The sequence below is a fragment of the Trichechus manatus genome, unplaced genomic scaffold (assembly GCF_000243295.1).
Source record: "Trichechus manatus latirostris isolate Lorelei unplaced genomic scaffold, TriManLat1.0 scaffold00052, whole genome shotgun sequence".
NCBI lineage: Eukaryota > Metazoa > Chordata > Mammalia > Sirenia > Trichechidae > Trichechus > Trichechus manatus.
In genome coordinates this window covers 9689821-9703323 of record NW_004443988.1, presented here as the reverse complement: position 1 = coordinate 9703323, position 13503 = coordinate 9689821, and positions in this window count along the sequence as shown.

Here is a 13503-nt window from a genome sequence, read left to right as displayed (position 1 = left end):
GTGAGTCAGCATCAACTCGCTGGCAGCAGGTTTGGTTTTTTGCTTGTTTGTTTGGGGAGCAGGCCACAGAGTCCCTAAGTAGTGCAAACAGTTAACACATTCAGTTGCTAAGTGGAAGGTTGGCAGTTCAAGTCCACCCAGAGGCCTGGCAATCTATTTCCAAAAAACCCTGTGGAGGACAGTTGTACTCTGATGCACATGGGGTCATCACGAGTGTCAACTCAATAGCAGCTGTTTACTGGTAAGGAGCAGGCCACAGGGATCCGGTCTGGTTTGTTTGTTTTTGACTCTTACGTGATTTTGATGTTCAAACAAGACTGAGAACCACTGAGGTATAGTTCAGATTCATGTTATAATAAGATCACAGCCCTAGGTCTCACTTTATGCTGTCAAAATGGTTATTGCTGCCTCAGTTTCCCCAAAGTGACCACTCTCTATAAGGCTAAAGAGAAGGCTTGGAGCTGCCTGAGTGTCTAGACAGCATAGGTTCAGCATCCACCTCTACTGCAAACGCCCTCTGAACAAGGCTGCCTCCCAGCCCCTTCAGCAGTCAGAACGGCAACAGGCCAAGCCAGCCCCTTCCCTCCACGTCCTGAGGGATACCAGCAATACACACAGGAAACCTAGTGGCCACTCCATAGCTTTACAAACAGAATATTGAATATACCATGGACTGCCAGAACGAACAAATGTGTCTTGGAAGAAGTACAGCCAGAATGCTCCTTTGAAGCAAGGATGCTGAGACTCCATCTCATGTACTTTGGACATGTTATCAGGAGGGATCAGTCCCTGGAGAAGGACATCATGCTTGGTAAAGTAGAAGGCCATCAAAAAAGAGGAAGACCCTCAGCGAGATGGATTGACACAGTGGCTGCAACAATAGGCTCAACAATTGTGTGGATGGCACAGGACCAGGCAGTGTTCCGTTCTTTTGTACATAAGGTTGCTCTGAGTTGGAACCAACTCGATGGCATCTAACAACAACAACCCTCCATAGGTTGCCAAGGCATCCCATCAGGCAGAGCGCCTTCAGGCCCACCCCTACCTGGGTCTGCACCTTTACCCTTCAGGCCCCTAAGGGTCTGCAGTGCAGTGTCTGCAGTGCAGGATATCATAGGCGACTGCCCATGGAGAGGTGGCCAAAGCTGCTTATGGACAAACAACCAGGTTTTATGGAGAGCAACAGGTGGCACCTCCCCAGAAAATCACTTAAGCTCAGGGAAATTTAAAGACCCATGTCCAAACTATAACATCATAGTCCCAAATTCGTGCACAAGTGTGGACGATGTGTTGGGATTTAGCATGAATACTACTTAGTGCCAGCACCCCATGGCACACTTCACGAAGCCCCAGTTGCACCCAGCACTGCACTGGGCACTGAGGGGTTACTCTCCTCTATCAGAAGAGCCCTGACCTAAAAGCTCACCAAGCCGATAGACTCGGGGGACCAGAGTTCTGTCCTCACTCCCTGGTGCTCTGGATTGCCCAAGATGCTGACCCCCCCACCGTCAACCTCGGTCTTCAATTCAGCAAATGGGGTGGCCCAAGGTAAGTAACTGTTGTCCACTTCTTCCACCAAGAGCCATGGCTACAGAGGTTCCATGGTGACCAGCATCACAGGAATGAAGAAAGGCGAGGGAAGGGACTCAAGTTTCAAGTGGAAAGGAAACAAAATCTAGGACTGGCCCAGTAAAGAGTGTCAGCCCCAAGGACAAAATTCTAACCATCCTGTAGCCTTGCACAGCCCACAGGAAGCCAGTATCCACCTCACTCCTAAGGGAGTTGGGCAGAGAATCTTTCCACAGAGAACAGCCCTCAGACAGGGGGGTAAGGGAAAGGCTTCAAGGAGAGAAGAGGGGTCAGAGAAGAGAGAGCAGGGAGGGGAAGAAGGAGACGAGCCCACCATCCTGAGATCTGGCCCCACCTGCCCACTTTCCCAGGGGCTGCCATACCCAAAGCCTCTCTTAATGTGCAATGACACTACTACTTCTTCTAGAGACCTCTGAGGAATATAGGTTCCAGGAAGTCAGCATTTTCTTCTCCTCAGACACATTTGGCAGGGACAATAGTGCCTATGCCAAGATAAATAGAGAAAGGGGCTCGCCCAGGTTGAACAGAAAGATGAGTTTACAAACCTAATTTGTGAACCCAAAAAATATGTCTCCTACTGAAATATTCACCCTCTGAAGAGAGTCCTCTGATCTAGGCAACTTCTTGTCCCACAGCTCATGCCCCAGAATGTCCCTGAATGCCCAGCTTGCAACATCTAGAACCTGGGCTTTGGAATCAGACACAGCTAGGTTGGAATCCTGCCATTGTCCGTCTTGGGAAATTGATTTAAGTCCTCTGAGTTTCAGTTTCTTCATCTAAAAAATGACCTTGCAAGGGTTTTATTTGGACTAAATGAAGTAACATATTGAATTTAGTACCATTGTGATATAGAGTGGACGCTTAACAATGTCAGGATTGAATGCTTCCTCCTCTGTCTCTAGGAAGAAGTAGCCCCTGACCCACCCACCCACGTACATACATCCACATGCACGCATACACACCCACACTGTCTTTAATGTTAGGATGTGCCAACCTTCTATTCCTACAATACAGACCCAGGTGACACAGATGACCACTCATGTGGAGGAGACAGACATGTCTACAGAGAGAGGCTCAAACCAGACAGTCCCTTTGACCTCTTCCAGTTCTTACCCATGATCCTATGCTTCCCAGTGAATATTCCCTGTAATTCCAGGTGGAATAAAGAAACTCCTAACACAGAGGGGCCACCCACAGAAACCATCAGCACTGTCTGACCAGGACACCCGGAGATGCTCCGTAGAACAGGCAGCTGACTGAGCCTGGAAGGAAGAAGGAAAGCATTCCAGGCTGAAGAAGCAATCCAAGCAAAGGCGTGGAGGAATGAACATATCTGTGACTTCGGGGCCTGGCAAGTGGGCCCAAGTTGGAAAGGTGGATGAAGACCATTTTGGAAGTCTAAAATGTTCTGTAAAGAGGCTGGGCTTGTGCTGTAGGCAAAAGGAACTCCAAAGACTTTTCAATGCAGGGAATGGCATTATCTGACCTGTGTTTTCATGCAGACCTCTCAAGTAGGGTCTGGGAGGGACTTCCTAGGGAAAGAAGGCCCCTGACAGAATTTTAATGTCAAAACTTAGAAGCCACTAGCCCAACCTCTGGACTGTGCACAAAGAAATAAGTGACTTAACCCAGATGTGCACTAGTTATTGGCAGAGTCGGATAGAACACTCCTTCCTGTACCCTGAGCTATCTCTCTGAGGGTGAAGAGTCAGCAACCCCCCTCTTTGCTCATCGTACAAACCCACCTCATCCCTCCACCCACCTCTACTCCCTGAATAAGAGGCAGTCTATCCCATAGAACTCCAGGGAAAACTCTGGATGTTCTCAGGTGACCTCTTGGACTCTGAACTCCAGGGTTCAGTCTATCACTGAACGCCTGAGATTCACTCATTCATTGAACCAATTTATATCAGCACCTACTATGTGCCAGGCTATGTTCTAGGTACCAGGATACAAAGGTGAATAAGATTAAATTCCAGCACCTGCTAGTTGGGTAACCACAGGTAAATTATGGTTTGGGGTTGTCTGACCTCCTCTAACTTCACAAGGGGGTGAGAATCATTATCACCATCAACAGCCCAAGGCTGATTGCTGTGAGGTAGAGGTCAGACATACCCCTACCCTCCAACCTTTTTACCAATTCTGAAACCAGTCGTCCCTCCCACAGGACTCTCTACTTTTCTGCTGGGTTCCATAATTCGTTGCAATGGCCACACAACTCAGAGACCATACTCACAATTACGGGGTGTATTAGGGAAGTAACAGATTATGATTTAGGATGAGAAACGACTCAGGATACAGTTCTTTAATAAGGACAGCCTTTTCTCAGCCGTGTCGACAGGCAAGCCTGTCTCTGGCCCTCAGCCCCTTGGCTCGACCTCCAATAAGTGCCTAGAGGCACCCTACTCTACCAGTAAGCCTTGGCCCGAAGGTGCTCAGCAATCCCACTCCATAGGTCAGCAAGCCTAGCTCCACCAACAAGGGCCCAGAGGCAATCCACTCCTCCAAGAAGCCTCCTGCCCAAAGGTGCTCAGCTGTCTCACTCCTTGGGTTGGCATACCCACTGTAACTGCCTTGCTCCATGGGCCAGGAAGCCCACTGCACTGTCTCACACTGGTCAACTGGTTCTACTACCACCATTTCTCTGCTGCTGCTACTTGCTGTCTTGCACTGTCCCCGGTGTTACAGCTTTCTCTCTATATATATATATGGCCTGGGTCTAGAAGGGTCTCAGCCCAGGGACCCTGGGTCCAAAGGATACGCTCCACTCCTGTCTCTTCTTGGTGGTAGTGAGGTCTCCCTCTGCTCTGGGATTGACTCTCTTTTAAGCCTAGTAGGATGGCAAAACTGACTGGTCCCCTGGTTAGGGTTCCATACATCTTATTTGCATGGTTCCACCCCCACAGGGGTTCCATCTACCTTATTTGTATTATTAGCAAGCTGTCCAATCCCCTTGGTGTGCCACAAGCACCTTATTTGCATAGTCCCACACAATCATTTGGTGGAAGTTACAAGACCATGGTGAGAAAGGCCATATAAAAGCAATTCATTGCACCACAGTTACTAAGCTTCTCTGAGCCTTGGTTTCTTTAACTGCAAAATGAAGATAATAATAAACTAACACACAATATTAACAGCGGCATTAGTATTATTGCAATTAACAAAGATCACAGCAGTGGCAGGCAGGGGATAGACTTGTAGAAGTAATTCAGGCAAAAGAAGATAAGAGTCTAATTTACAGCAGTGGTGGTTCAAATGGGAGGGAGGGCACAGATCTGAGAAATAGGAGGTCAGGTCAATAGGATTTTCAGACTGATTTGATAATGGAGATTAGGAGAAGGGGAGTCTAGATTGGCTCCTAGGTTCTGGCATGGAGGGCTGAAAGATGGGGTGCCTTTAACTGAGAAGGCAAACACAGAGAGACGCTGAGTCCTGGGTAGAGCAGGTTGGTCTGTGACTCCTCTGGAACACCCAGGTGGAGCTGTCCAGAGGCTCCAGGGAGGGAGGTATAGGCTAGAGTTATAGGCTTGGAAATCCAAATAGGATGGTCTTGGTGCTTCCAAATATTATGCCAATCCTCAGATGGCAGCTGAAACCATAAAAGTGAACGCTGTCAGCTAAGAAGACCTGGCCACAAGAGCGAGCCCAGAGCCAAGGAAGGCCCCAGAGAACAACGGCGTCAGACGGAAGTGGCAGAGGAATGGGTAGCCATGTGGGAGGCAGAGCCAGGACAGGCAGGGAGGCCAGGGAGAACCCAGGGATGTGGTGCCAGGAAAGCTAGGTGTGCAGAATGTCAACTCAGCAGAGGTTGATGTGGGTAAGGACTGAGGAAAACCAACTGGGTCTGTTAGGAAACCATTCAGGAGGTTGGAGGGAGCCATTTCTGTACAGTTGGGAGAGGGGTGGGCACACAGCAGGCTGCTGTGGGTCGAGGAATACTTGGAAGGTAAAAAAGTGCAAACAGTGCAGACAACTCTTTGGACATCTTGGTAAGAAAGCGAGGAGAGAGATGGGGTGGTGGCTGGAGGGAAATGAAGAGTAAATAAAACGTTGGTGTTTTGTTTTGATTGTTCTTGTTTTTTCAAGGGTAGGAACTATAGAGCATATTCATAGAAGGAAGAGAAAGAGCCGGCAGAAGGGAAAGGCTGGGGACATGGGGGGAGAAAGGACAGCTGATGGAAGAAGACCCCAGAGTACAGTGGAGAGGGAGAGAGCACAGGCTCAGGAAGGCATTTGCCCTGGGCAGGAGGGGCACCAGCCCTGGGAGACTGGAGAAAGGCCAGGGCAGTGTAAAGGGAGGAAGCAAGGCCAGGCTGGAGGCCTGGATGTCGTCACTGAAGGGGAGGTAAGACTGCTGTGCATGAGCAGAGCGACTCAGGCGAGCAGTGATGTTCTGGAACAGTCTCAGAGGGTGCATTCGGATTCCAAAAAGCCAAATGAGTCTACCCTTTCCCTGCCCTACCCCCAGCCAGGTGCCTCCACCTTCTCTAGCCTGTGGCAGGCTGATTTCCATAGTGACCCTCATCTCCCAGATAAAGGCTCGCCCACTCCTGGGACTGGTAGTCCCAAGAGCGATCTCCACCCACAGTGGATGCCCACACCCACCAGACCTTCTGCACGGGGCATCCTAGGGGCCCAGCTCAGACTCCTGGCTCCAGCTGTGACAGGCACTGGGACCAGCAGGAGGGTGGTGTGGGGATGGCGTTCACAGAGGCGAAGCCCCACCACTACAACTGTCCCTTTCCTGGGCCCCTTTCACCAGCTCTACTGCTGCCCCCACTGGCTGCAGATGCTGTCTCCCTGCCCTCAGGTGGAGTTCATGCTCCTGAAGTCCCTCTGCCTCAGACAGCATAAGGCACAGGTCAGTAGCAGCCCACAGGAATATAAAGAAATACAGACAAAGTGCCAAAGACAGTACCTGGCACACAGTAATAACTCAATAAGTGTTTGTAGCATGAATGAATGAATGAATGATTTCAAAAGTACAACACATCTGTTATGGATTGAATTGTGTCCCCCAAAAATAGCTGTCAATTTGACTAGATCATGATTCCCAGTATTGTATGATCGTCTACCATTTTATCATCTGGTGTGATTTCCCTGTGTGTTGTGAACTCTATCACTATGGTGTAATGGGATGGATTGGCGGCAGTTATGTTGATGAGGTCTGCAAGATTGGGTGGTGTCTTGGGTCGGTCTCTTTTGAGATATGGGAGAGAGAGGCAAGTGGAGGGACATGGGGACCTCATACCACCAAGAAAGCAGCTCCAGGAGCAGAGTGTGTCCTTTGGACCTGAGTTTCCTGCGTTGAGATGCTCCTGCACCAAGGGAAGACTGATGACAAGGACCTTCCTCCAGAGCTGACAGAGAAGAGAAAGCCTTCCCCTGGAACTGACACCTAGAGTTTGGACTTGTAGCCCACTGGACTGTGAGAGAATAAATTTCTCTTTGGTGAAACCATCCATTTGTGGTATTTCTATTATAGCAGCACTAGATGACCAAGACAACATCTTTACAAATAGTCTTGATGAGAAGCAACTGAGTGTTAGTTACAGGCTGTTATACGCCAGGCACTGGGCTAGGTATTTCAAAATATTACGCCATTTAATTTTTGAAATAGTGCAACAAGATAGATAATGTCATTGTTATTGTGTGCCGCTGAGCCAATTTCAACTCATAGTGACCCTATAAGACAGAGGAGAACTACCCCATCGGGTTTCCTAGGCTGTAATCTTTGTGGAAACAGATTGCAGGGTCTTTCTCCCCTGGAGCCACTGGTGGGTTCAAACCTCAGCCTTTCAGTTAGCAGACAAGCACTTACCCAAAGCACCACCAAGGCTCCTTAGACAGATATTTTCCTCAATTTATATATAAGAAGGTTGAGGCTCAGAGAGGTTAAGTAACTAGCTCAAGGTCACAGAGCTACTAAGTGGAGAGTCAGAATTCACACTCAGAGCTGATGTTCTCTCTGCTGTTGGAGGCGATAGAACATAATATTTCAGAGTGTACACTTAGGAGTCTACAGACATGGATTAAATTCTATCACCTGCTAGCTGTGTGACCTCAGGAACATTGCTAAACTTCTCTGAGCCTCAGTTTAACTGCAAAACGGAGATCACAATATGTAATTCACAAGGTTATTGAGAGTATGCAATAAAATATGAAAAGCTTTTAATGTTGTGTCTAGCAAGTACTCAATAAACAGTGGCTACTAATATATTGCTTGTTTAATAACTGTTCTGCTGTATTCAGATGTGCAGGCTAGGAAGAATAATGTCCCTTTTCAATGTCTTTGGGGCAAGAAGCTACACAGGTCTGGCTAAGGCTGGGGGGCAAAATAGAGGTGCTGTCTGGTGGGGCAATGTGTTCCTCCGTTTCATAAGTTTTCTAGGGTGAGCAGAAGGCAGCGGGCAGGCTGGGGCAGCAGACTTAGAACAGCAACCCAAGCACTACCTTTCTGGGAAACGCTCCAAGAGGTCCCTTCTTAACAGGACCGGCAGTCTGCTAAGGAGGTGGTTAACACTGCATCTTAATGACGTCCCAGGAAAGGGTGGAGCTTGTGGCCAAGGGCCCAAAGCTGTGCTCCTCAACCGGTCTTATGCCCCACACAGCTGCGGGATGTGGCCTTCCACCTGCATTAGCAGCTCAGTCTCTATGTCTAGGGCTGTGGCATTTGAAACAGCCAACTCCCCCCCCCGCCCCCGCCCTGAGAATGCTGACTAGAAGATATGCAAAAGTCTGTGTGTAACAAAAAGTCTTGTTAAAGCTGTTTGAAAAACAGTGAAGGTAGGTGACATGCAGGCCTGTCAGGTTTGATCATCCAGGTTGTGCACTGCACAAGGGCATCATAATTAAGGCAACGCCATTCACACGTTGTCCATTATTACAGCCATTTTATGATGAATAGAAGGAAAAGAGTCTTGAGAAAAAGGCACCATTTTCTATTTCACACAAAGGCACTGTACAAACAAGCGGTACCCCTACTGAAAAAGGGTTGTAACTTATACATAAATTTATAATATTCAAAATTTTCTGACCCTGGCCCCACCTTTGTATATCATGTCAATGCAAATATAAATTAGAGATTAATCAAAACACGTGCTAGTAATTTAACAAAACTTCACATTGTGGAGATAGGAAGTGCCTGTACCTGCTTCTCTTATTACTCAATTTTGAGTTGGAAAGGATCTTGGAGGTCAGCTAGTCTCCTCGCTAGGAAACAAGGGGTTAGTCTGGGGCCTGGAGAGGCTGCATGACATGTCCAAGGCCACCTAGGAGCCAAGGTCTATCCCAGGACCCTCACCCCACGGGAACCACACTGGCCACCAGTTTACAAGTACCTGACGGTCCTCAGCGTGACTAGGAGGAAGCTTCCTTCTCCAACCTCCCACCAACGCCTCCCTCAAACAGTCACTTCAGCACTGCAGTGCCAGGTGAGAGCTCGTTACAGGACATTCCAGAGGACTAAGGTTCTTGGTGGGGCTGGAAGCCATTGGGTCAAGTTGGGTGAAAGCCAGCTTGGGATTACCCAAGCATTGGCCAGGACTTTGAAGCTTTCTGTCTACCTTGAGATTTCTGCCATTGAGGTGTGAGTTATTCAGAGCTTGATCACACTCCTGGGGTCTTGAATCTAGCATCTAAATATCTGTCACATTCCAGGAAAGGGCTCTTGACAAAATCCTTCTGCAAGAAGCTCAAAAGACATCAGGACCACCATCTCTGTCCTTTTCACCATGGCCGCAGGAGAAAGTGGCTCTCTTTCTTGAGTAGGAGCTAGAGTCTTGCCAATGACCTCTCCAGAGCATATGCCGGCTCTTGCCTGGAAACTTTAAATGGCTTCTTTGCAGGGTCATTTTTAATTCTGTTCTCATTTCATTGAAGGGAACCCTGAGGCCCAGGTAGGGATGTAATTTGGGCCAAGAATCCAAGGTTTTGAAGCAGAGCTGAAGTGGAAAACTTGACCCTCCAGACAGCTGCTCTGGAGCCTGGGTCTACAGCCCAAAGATCAACAAGAGAGAAATAACGTGAACTGAGAGTTGGTCTTCCAAGAAGAATGGGCAGGGGGACAGAGAGGCCAGGATGGCAGAGAGAAAAGTGAAGGTGGGAAGACTGAGCTCAATGAGAGGCTGAGAGATGGAGACACAAGAAAAGGGGCACCCAAAAGGAAGGAAAAGGTGTGGGGAGGAAGAAAGGCTGGGGGCAAGTGCTCAGCCTCCTGGTAAGCAGGGAAATGGGAATTGAAACTACAGTGATATACCACCACCATCCTGCACAGATTGGCAAAAAATAAGATAAACAACCATACAGAGATGTTGAAAGCACAGACGAACAGGACATCTCACACATGGCTAGTGAGCGTGTGAATGGGCACGACCACTTTGGGAAAGGAATTTGGTTATAACTAAGAAAGTTACCAGTACCAGTTGCTGTGGAGTCTACTTTGACTCATGGCAACCCCACATGCGTCAGAGTAGAACTGTGCTCCATAGGGTTTTCAATGGCTGATTTTTTTGGAAGTAGATCACCATGCCTTTCTTCAAGGCACCTGTGGGTGGACTTGAACCTCCAACATTTTGGTTAGCAGCTGAGAACGTTAACCGGTTTGCACCACCCAAGACTCCCTAATAAAGTTAAAGACATGCAAACCCTGTGCTCAGCAATTCCACTTCTAGGTGTATGCCCTGGAGAAAATCTCGCACATGTGAGCCAGGAGACAAGCACCAGAATGTTCACAGCAGCTCTGTGGAAAACAACCAAAGTCTGAGGAAAAATCCAAATGTCCATCAACAGGAAAATGAAGACCAAAGTGTGGTGCACTCACACAGTGGAATATCACATGGCAGTGAAAATGAGCAAACTGCTTCTCTGCTCAACCATGGACAGTGCCCCAGCGCACTGTTCAGTGAAAAAAGCCAGACACACAAGACTCTACAACGTCTGACTGTATTTATATGAAGCTCAAAAGTGGACAAAATTAAATTGTAGTGTTTAGAAATGCACACACAGATGGTAATACTTTGTACAAAAGCAAGGAGAAATGAGGAGAGTGGCTAACCCGAGGGGGAAGCTGTGATAAGGAAGGGTCCTGGGGTGGGGGGCTCCACAGTGCTACCAACATTCTAAGTGCTGGCTATACCGATACTCACTTTATAATTACTCTTTACCCTGTTCATGTATTTTATCCATTCTTCTCTCTGTAAAAGGTTGAATTTAAAACAGAAAGACAAAACCAAAAACTTCAAATATCCATACTAATGAGCCGGGTCTGGAGCCTATGAGCCTGCCCCAGGGGTGATGGAAGGATACTACCACCTTCCAAGGCAGGCAGGTCTCTCCACAGCTCAGCCTGACATCTCCCCCTAACTGCCCCCCACTATATTCCGCTTGCTTCAAACCTGCTACACCAAGATTCCAAGGTCCAAACCGGACCAGTCCTGGAAGCCAGCTAGCAGTGCACGGAAGGCTGAGGGCCATCCTGCCAGGGCATGGTGCAGAGAGCGCCAGCCTCCTCAGCCTAGTGCTGTGCACATCCCTTGGGCCAGCCGGCGCCAGCCTACTCTGCAATCAGGCCTCAGTGATGCCCTGACCCGGCCAGCTCCTGGGGAGGGTAGGGGGAAGGATGAGAAACATCAGCCCTTCAAGGTCCCAGGGAAAACACAGGCTCTTGTCCCAGAGAGGTGGTTTTGCAAAACCCTTGTTTCAGGAGACCAAAATCTGCACCAGAAAGGGACACGATAATCTAAGCTCAACAACAAGAAGGGCGACTTCAAAAGCAGCTTCTGCTCAGCACGTGTGGTAACATACAGTAGCTCTCCTTCCTGGCTCAGCTCCTCCCAAGCAGCCCCAAGAGAGGCATTATTTTGCCCCCACTCTACAGTTGAGGAAGCTGAGGTCCAGAGAGGTGAAGATCACAAACCCACACAGCCAGGGAGAGGAGCCCGAATTCACACTTGGAGCAGAGCCCCTCGACCGCCTGTGCCTTAACTGCTCACCTGCCCCCACCCCCGCCCCGTCCCCAGGCGAGGTGCCCCCCCGCGGTGCACGGTGATCCCGCCAGCATCAGCATCCTGGACTCTCCCGGGGAGCCATGCCAGGTGGGTGGCCACACTGCTCTGAGTTCACCCCTGCTTCAAAACAGAGAGCACCGCCCACTGACAGAGGCTGCAGCCAGGAGAGGGTATCGCCCTGGCAGCCCCTCTTTCCCCGGCTTGCAGCTGCTCAGAGAGCAGCAAGTTCAACCTCCTCCCTTGGAACCAACACCAGAAGGCCCAGAGAGGGGAAGGCATCACCCCACCATCACACAGCCTCCACTACATGGAGCGATACCTTTCTTCACACCGCACCCATTCCACTTGCTCCAGGTCAGGTCCTTGTCCCTCCCTCCAAGGGCTTCAGGGGTCCTGACTCACCCATCCAGACCCCGTCCCACCACCGCCCTTCACAAACAGATTAGTAGTCACATTACCCCTCACCTCTCTGTCGAGAGGCCAAACCCCTGCCACCAGAGGAATCCAGCCTCCTTGGTCTCTCTGGAGACGGTCCCACCTTGGGGTCCAAGGAGGCAAGGGCTGGGACAGCCCCACACCTGGCCGCCTGGCCCCTGCCCTGCCTCACAGCCCTGGGCTGGGCCCTCCTGTCGGGACAGGTGTGGGAGCTTTGGCTGCCCTGCTGCTGGCACAGTCCTCTCTCTGCAAGGCTGTCCTTGAATAAACAAGGCTGCATAGCAACCACTGCTCTGAAGGAGTCCACAGCTCCCTGCATGGCGTGTAGAGGGAATTGGGAGAGTTCTCCTCTGTGGCTCGCCTGGGCCCTGGGCACTCCTAAGTGGCCCTCCTGTCCCATGGGGCTATGGATGCCCGAGAGAGCGAGCCGGGCTTCACTGGGTGGTCACTGCAGCGAGGGACTGCATGGCAGGCTTGGGCCAGGGAAGTCGCTGGCAGTGGAACCCCTGATTTCCCTGCAGTTGGCCTCTGGGCCCACTTCTGGTTCCACTCACAAGCCTGCTTCAAGAAGCAAGAGGGCAGATGGGGTGAGCATGTGGACCTTGACAGCAGGCAAAGATGGGTTTGAATCCTGGCCCTGCTACTTCCTGCTGTGTGACCTCTGTCTGGCCAGTACTTAACCTTTCTCGGCCTCAGTTTCCTCAGATGTAAAATGGGGATGATGCTAGTACTGACTTGATGGGGTTGTTGTGCGTGTAACAGGCTAGTGATGTGGTCGTGGCATGCAGTCGTCCCCCATCGCTGTCTGTTCCCTTCCCCAGAACAATGCCCACAGCAGGAAGCCTGTGGCCTCTCCCCAACCACATTTCTCTGCCCTTTTTGGAAAATTTGAACCCTAGCAGTCCTTTTGTTGTTGTTGTTTGCTTGTTTTTTGTTTTTATTGAGGTAAATATATAGGTAAAAAAACATTTGCCGTTTCTACAATCGTCACACGTACAGCTCAGTGAGAGTAGATTATGTTCATCATGTGGTTCAGCCATCACCATTAACTGTCACTGAATTTTTCCATCACCCTTAACAGAAGCTCAATATCCCTGAAGAATTTTCTTCCCCCTCCCACCCCCACCCCAACCACCTCTGGTAACCACCAATAAACTCTGGTCTCTGTACACTTGTCTATTCTAGATATTTTATATTAGTGAGCCATACAATAATTGTCCTTTCGTGACTGACATGTGTCAGTCAGCATGATGTTTTCAAGGTCCATTCATGTTGTGGCATGTATCAGGACTTCATTTCTCTTTATGGCTAAGACAATCCCCAGTGGTGCAGTAGTTAAGCGCCTGGCTGCTAATCAAAAGGTCAGAGGTTTGAGATGGTGCCCAGCTACCACCACTGACTGCTCTGACCAGGATCACAACAGAGGGTTCTGGACAGAGCTGGAGAAGGATGTAGAGCATAATTCTAACTC